General features: G+C 35.1%; 1 non-coding gene across 1 annotated transcript; it reads right to left on the bottom strand.

The window, feature by feature from the left end:
* Positions 1-2764: 2764 nt before the first annotated feature.
* On the bottom strand, positions 2765-2871 carry LOC144218418 (U6 spliceosomal RNA). The gene has a single exon (XR_013331160.1). It is a non-coding gene; the product is annotated as a U6 spliceosomal RNA (small nuclear RNA).
* Between the last annotated feature and the right edge of the window lie 3846 nt (positions 2872-6717).

The following is a 6717-nucleotide window of genomic DNA, read 5'->3' as shown; positions in this document are numbered from 1 at the left end:
AGGAGATATGGGAGAAACCAAAATTTGAGACTTTAAGATCAGAAAGCATAGTACTCTTATGAGAGTAACTTCAATTTATCTGCTATTAGAGTTCTACTTCAAATTTTATGAAACACCAGTTTTTTGTGATTAATCACTTTGAAATCCCCTATTTTGTTTTTCAACTTTTATTTCTCAAGCATAATAATAACAAATATTATTTTCCTGAGTCTATCTTTGTTTACCATTGTAGGCATCAGAATCCATTCTATTCATTCTACATTTGTCCCAAACTCAAAGAAAGTCTTCTCTGAGCTGCTCTATAGGGGCATGAACAATGGAACTCAAAACACCCAAACCTCCATGTCTGTGTCATCTCTGCAGAGACATCTCTGGTAACTGCCAAAGTCACAATGAACCAGTACCACATTGTGTCTCATTGGATGAAAACTATTGTGATGTGTTAATATCTCAGAACTGTTGGAACTTGCAAAGAAAGTTGAGATCTCTGAGGTTTTAATGCATAAAGAAATATAACATGTTCTTCTCATATGTGGGCAAAAATCTTACTTCCTAGCTATGCTAATCCATAAGTCCCTAAGCAGTGCTTTGGCTTTTAGAGATTTTAGGCAAATAATTATATCTGTACTTTCTACCAAATCCATCTCCTCCAATTTAGGCACACACTGGTGAACAGCAGACTATAAATAATGTGATACTTAACACTGGGATGTTCAATTTCCCTCTTCTCTTACTTCCCCATTAGACCCTGAAATAGTTTTTGGTACCATGTGTGTCTGGAGTTTATTTTTCCTGGTGATGGGATATTGCCTTGGAGGCTCTATAATTTCTCATATGAATTGTTTATAGCTGGACATGACCCTCAGATCCCGCAGTAGAGCTCTTATATGCATGAATACTATAATAAGCAAAGCTAAGGTTCAAGTTGACATGGGGAATTGAGGTCTGGACAGGAGAGAATGACTTACCCAGCCAATGTCTTTGGCTTACCACAGCCTAAGACAGGACAAAAATACAAGTTACTCATTAGCAGTTTACTGCAGCACACAGCTTCTCAGGAATTTTGGTCAACATTTCCTTAAAGCATATTAACCAATATTGTTTGACACCAAATTATATAAAGATCACTTTGAAAATAAAATTAGTAAGCAGCACCTGGGTGGCTCAGTTGGTTGAATGTCTGACTTCTGATTTCAGCTCAGTCATGACCTCAGGGTCATGGAATGGGACCTCACGTCAGGCTGAGCACAGATCCTGCTTAAGATTTTCTCTCTCCCAACAGGCACACTCCTACACTGTTGGTGGGAATGTAAACTGATGCAGCCCCTCCGCCCCACTGGAAAACTGTGGAGGTTCCTCAAAAAATTAACAATAGAACTCCCCTGTGACCCAGCAACAGCACTGCTAGGAATTTACCCAAGGGATACAGAAGTGTTGAGGCATAGGGGCACATGTATCCCAATGTTCATAGCAACACTTTCAACAATACCCAAATCATGGAAAGAGCCTAAATGTCCATCAACTGATGGATGGATCAAGAAGATGTGGTTTCTCTATACGATGGACTACTACATGACAATGAGAAGGAATGAAATCTGGCCATTTCTAGCAACGTGGATGGAACTTGAGGGTGTTATGCTAAGTGAAATAAGTCAGGCAGAGGAGGACAGATACCCTATGTTTTCACTCATATGTGAAACAGGAAAAACTTAACAGAGGACCAGGGGGAAGGGAAAGGGAAAAATATAGATGAGGAGAAAGAGGGAGGCAAACCATAAAAGACTCTTAAATACTGAGAACAAACTGAGGGTTGAGGGGCTGGTGGAGAGGGGGAAAGATGGGCATGAAGGAGGGCACTTGTTGGAATAGCACTGGGTTTTATATGGAAACCAAATTGACAATAAACAAACAAACAAAAATAAATATTCAAAATAAATAAATAAATTAATTAAAAAATATTATCTCTCTCCCTCTTCCCCTCTCCCTTGCTTGTGTTCTTTCTCTCTCTCTCAAAAAAAAAAAAAATCAGTAAGAAATAGAAGAAGAGTTAATTCCTAAATCCTTAATTTTTATCTAAAGTTCTTTTTTAAGATCCCATCTATGATACTACATGCATCTACTTGTCATCTCTCATTAAGCTCCTCTTGGCTATGAGGAGTTTCTCAAATTTACTCTTTAATGATGTTGGAAGTTCTTGAGGAGTACTGATTAGGTATTGTGCGATGCCCCTCTATTGGGACTTGTCTCAGGTTTTTCTCCTGAGTAAACTTGGGTTTTAGAGAGGAAGATCACAGAGGAGGTGTCATTTTCACTATATCATATCAAGCGTACTCCACACCAGCATGACTTGTGACTGCTGATGTTAACCACGACCATTCATTCTCTAGATGAATGTTTGTAATTTTCCCCACTGTGAAGTTATTCTTTTCCTCCCATTTTTATTCTTTACTCTTTGGAACAGAGTTTCTGTGCACAGTCTATATGTCATGAGTGGACAGTTATATTTCTCCTCTTTTAGGGCAGAAAATCTAAATAAATTATTTGAATTCTTTATGGAAGATTTATTTCTTCTTCTTTCATTTATTAATTCATTAAATTATTGATTTATATTTATGGACTCATGGACACTTATTTTATATTTTGCATTTTATTCCAATGCTATTTTATTTTGTTGCTCTAATTGTTCTATCTAAATTTGACCATTGGAAACTCTTTCCGTTAGCTTTTTTTGACAAACGTCAATAATATTTGTTTGTTTGTTTGTTTTAATATGGATCACTTCATGAATTTGCATGTCATCATTGAGCAGGGGTCATGCTGGCCTTCTCTAGATTATTCTAATTTTCGTACATGTGCTGCCTGAGTGAACACTAACGTGTTTTTGTTTCCTTTTTCTTTCAGCACTGACTTTCTTTTTGGCAGCAAGATTCTCCAGTCTCATCTTATATATTTCCTTCCCTACTTCTAAATCAGCCATTCTCCAAGGCATATTCCTCTAAGATTTGGTCCCAGGTGTGCTCATTGTTACTGGGGTGTCATTTCTTTTAGGCTTTCTTACTTGACAAACCAAAGAAATATATATTTGTATACAAACCCCTATACATACACATTTCTACATATAAATGTATAGATAGATGATAGATAGCTAGGTAGATAGATAGATAGATAGATAATACATAAATATCTTAACAATATTAAGCTAAACCTGAGTTCTTACTGATGGTAGTTGTGTTTAAATTTCTCCCACCTCTCATTTACAAATATGTATCTATTTATTTACATTATTTTTTTAGGAAGAGAAAGGGCATAAGTGAGGGGAAGAGGCAAAGGGAGGAAGAGAGAATCTCCAACAGGCTTCAGGCTCAGCGTGGAGCATGACAATGGGCTCCATCACACATCCCTGAGATCATGACCTGAGCTGAAATCAAGAGTTAGTTGGATGCTCAACTGAATGAGCCACTCAGGTGTCCCCCACCTGCCAGTGTTTACTCTTTTCACATTTCTGGTTTTATTCTGTCTTTGAATTATCTCTTTTAAATTAGGTTGGCTCATCTAAGTAACAGTATTCTGGAAGCTTCTAAAGAGCCACCCACGGCCAATATAGTGGTAATCTTCATTCTCCCAACAAATTTTATTTTTTCAACCCTCCATGCCTTTACATATGTTATATGCTCTGTCTAGAATTCTCTCCACAAACTATTCCAGTTGAGATATATATATTTAGACTGTACCCATACTCTCCCACCACCCACTTTTGTTTAAATGTTACTGTTCCAGTGAAGGTTTTTCTGATCTCTTAACCCATTTATGTGTATCTTTCATTTCAATTTTGTAGTAACAGCCTTTCTTATGCTGTTTACACTATAGTACTATAACTGTGTGTTTAAATGTCTTTGTCTTTCAATAAGTTGTGAATTTTCTGAAGTCACTTACTTACAAGTTTAAAACAGTGCCTGGCACACAGTAGATATTCAAAGGATGTTTATGAGTTGAATAATTGAATCAATTAAAGAGGATAATATTTTATAGGGTTTAAAAGGGCAAGAATATAGACGAATTTGAAAATGAAACTTGGAACAAAGTTATATTAAGGTTGTTAACTCTGAGAAAGTCTCCAGTCCCAAATTATCTACTTCATTTACCTGTCACAGGTTCTGAAAGTCACCATTAGAATTTCTTCCATTCAGTTCAATATATTTTTGTTTAAAATAACATATTTCAGAGTGAAAATATATCCATCCAGAGTAACCTTTTAACTGGTAGTTAATGTATTGTCAGTCCTTAATGCCTTAGTGTGTGAAATCATCAGATCTCCTGATAGCTTTAATACTGAACACTGACTACACAGGCAGAAGAGAGTTTATTTGGTTATTTTTAAGTGTTTATTTTATTTATTTTTTTTCTTTTTTGAGGGGGAGAGACAGAGGGCAACAGAGGATCTAAAGCGGGCTCTGTGCTGCTGACAGCAGAGACTCTGATTCGGGTCTTGAACCCAAGAATCATGAGATCATGATATCAGCCAAAGTTGGATGCCACCAAGGCACCCGTTTATTTGGTTCTTAAGAGCATTGATGTTGATATAAGACTGGTGAAAAATCCATTTTTCCCTTTATAATTTTTGACTTGAATGAATAATTAACCTTTCTGAATCTCAATTTTCTCATCTAGGAAGGTTTCTAAAATATGTATAATTGAAAATTGTTGTGAAGATTAAACAAGATTACACAAATGTCATCCCACTCATATACAGTAAGAGTAAGCACCCAATAAATATCAACCACTATTCTTGGTATACAAATATGAAAATATTCCCCAGGAATGAGAATTTTGATAAGAGTTTGGTAAAGAGAGTATTTTGCTTTATAAGGGATAGCTGATATTAGAAAACCACAAGTGAGATATTAAAGGGATTAGTAGAATTTTCTGAAAATCCAAGACATCCATTAGAAAGTTGGAACCTGGAGGAAGCAAATAAAAGAAAAATGAAAGATTAGATTGACTGCTAGCATGGGTTAGAGTATATCCATGATGGATGCTGAAAAGAAACATTTTGTCTAATACAAAGTATTATGGTGGGTTTTGTTGGCTTGGAGAAACTGAAAGTTGACCAGTGATTAATTCTTTCAACAAGCATTTTCTGACAGCACACTATGTATGGTCCAGGCACTAATCTAAGCACTGAGGATACAGCAGTAAACAATAGAGAAAAAAAAAAAAAAAACAAATCTTTGCTCACACTTAAATGTTAGTGGAGGAGGTAGCATTTCTCTAAGCTTGAAATATGGCTCTAATGACAAATGTTTTTTTTTTTCATGTTATGATGATTAAAAGTAGGTTATGCTTTACTCTTATGAAATATGTTAAGATAAGTTCTAGAATATGATCACATATTTAATACACACTTGACATGTACAAGGGACTATGCTAACCCTTCTATTAAACAGTTAAACTCTCACAACAAATTTATGATGTAGTATCATTATTATATTAATTTTTTCAAGGAAGAAACTGAATCACAAGGAAGGTACTTAAATTTTCTGAGGTCACATACTTAATAAATGATACAGTCAGTATTTAATAACACAAAGTCTGACACCAGAACCTGCAAACACCACTCTATAAAGTTTAAGACAAATAAGAATGTCCTCTACCAGCCTACTACTGACATCTTGTCATCTTTTTTCCCTAAGACTCCACAGAGAATAGTTGATTGGCACATTTCCAATACTCTTTCTCCCTGTGTAGTCATTCTCTTCTAAATCCATAGAACATGAATCATTCAGGAAAGAAATCTAAACCAAAGTAGACTGCATTTTTGCAGCTTAGGTCACACATAATTTTTATTTTTAATTGAACACAAAAATCAATACACTAGTAGGTCTGGGAGAACTATTACTTTCTCTATTAAATGGATATATATATCTTTTTAATGTATATATTTTAATAGAGAAAATATACATATACCTATTTGAAAAATCTAGAATATGCCTTTAAATCTAGTTTTTAATTTTTTAAATTTTTAAAAATTTTTACAGTTTATTTATTTTGAGAGACAGCGAGGGAGAGGAGAGGTTGAGGAAGAGGTAGACGGGTAGGGGAGAGAGAGAGAGAGAGAGAGAGAGAGAGAGAGAATTCCAAATAGGCTCCACATTGTCAGCAAGGAGCTCAATGCAAGGCTTAAACTCACAGACTGTGAGATTGTGACCTGAGCCAAAACCAAGAGTCAGACACTTAACCACTTGAGCCACCCAGGTACCCCTAAACATAGTTTTTAAATACACTAGTCCCATACCAAGTCTACAAGAAAAATCAAATTTAACATTTTGTACAAACATCATAGCCAAATAACATTGATAGGCTACTTTAACAACAGTAGTTGGCAAATAAAAGCATTCTGTTAGAAAGGGGAAAAGAACGGGAAGAGTGATTAAAGGAATATCCAATAAGTATAAAAGCAAAATTGCTAAAATACATGAATTATTGATTTCTTTAAGGATCACCAGTTTTAGGCAAAGAAAGAGTATTCATCTCAGGCCATTTACACAGGATCTAAAATCTGTTTTTTAAATTACTTAAATCACTCACCTTATTTCTACTTAGTTAACTGTTATGAAATGAAAATCTTGTGTGTTAATAGAATTACTGATGCACAACATGAATAAGAACATGTTGAAAAATAAGGGTACTCTCTAAAACCTAGAGAATATCATTAATTTG

The sequence above is a fragment of the Crocuta crocuta genome, unplaced genomic scaffold, assembly GCF_008692635.1.
Source record: "Crocuta crocuta isolate KB4526 unplaced genomic scaffold, BGI_CrCroc_1.0 scaffold199, whole genome shotgun sequence".
Lineage (NCBI taxonomy): Eukaryota > Metazoa > Chordata > Mammalia > Carnivora > Hyaenidae > Crocuta > Crocuta crocuta.
Note: the sequence above shows the minus strand (reverse complement) of the source record. Positions and strands in the feature narration are given on the sequence as shown.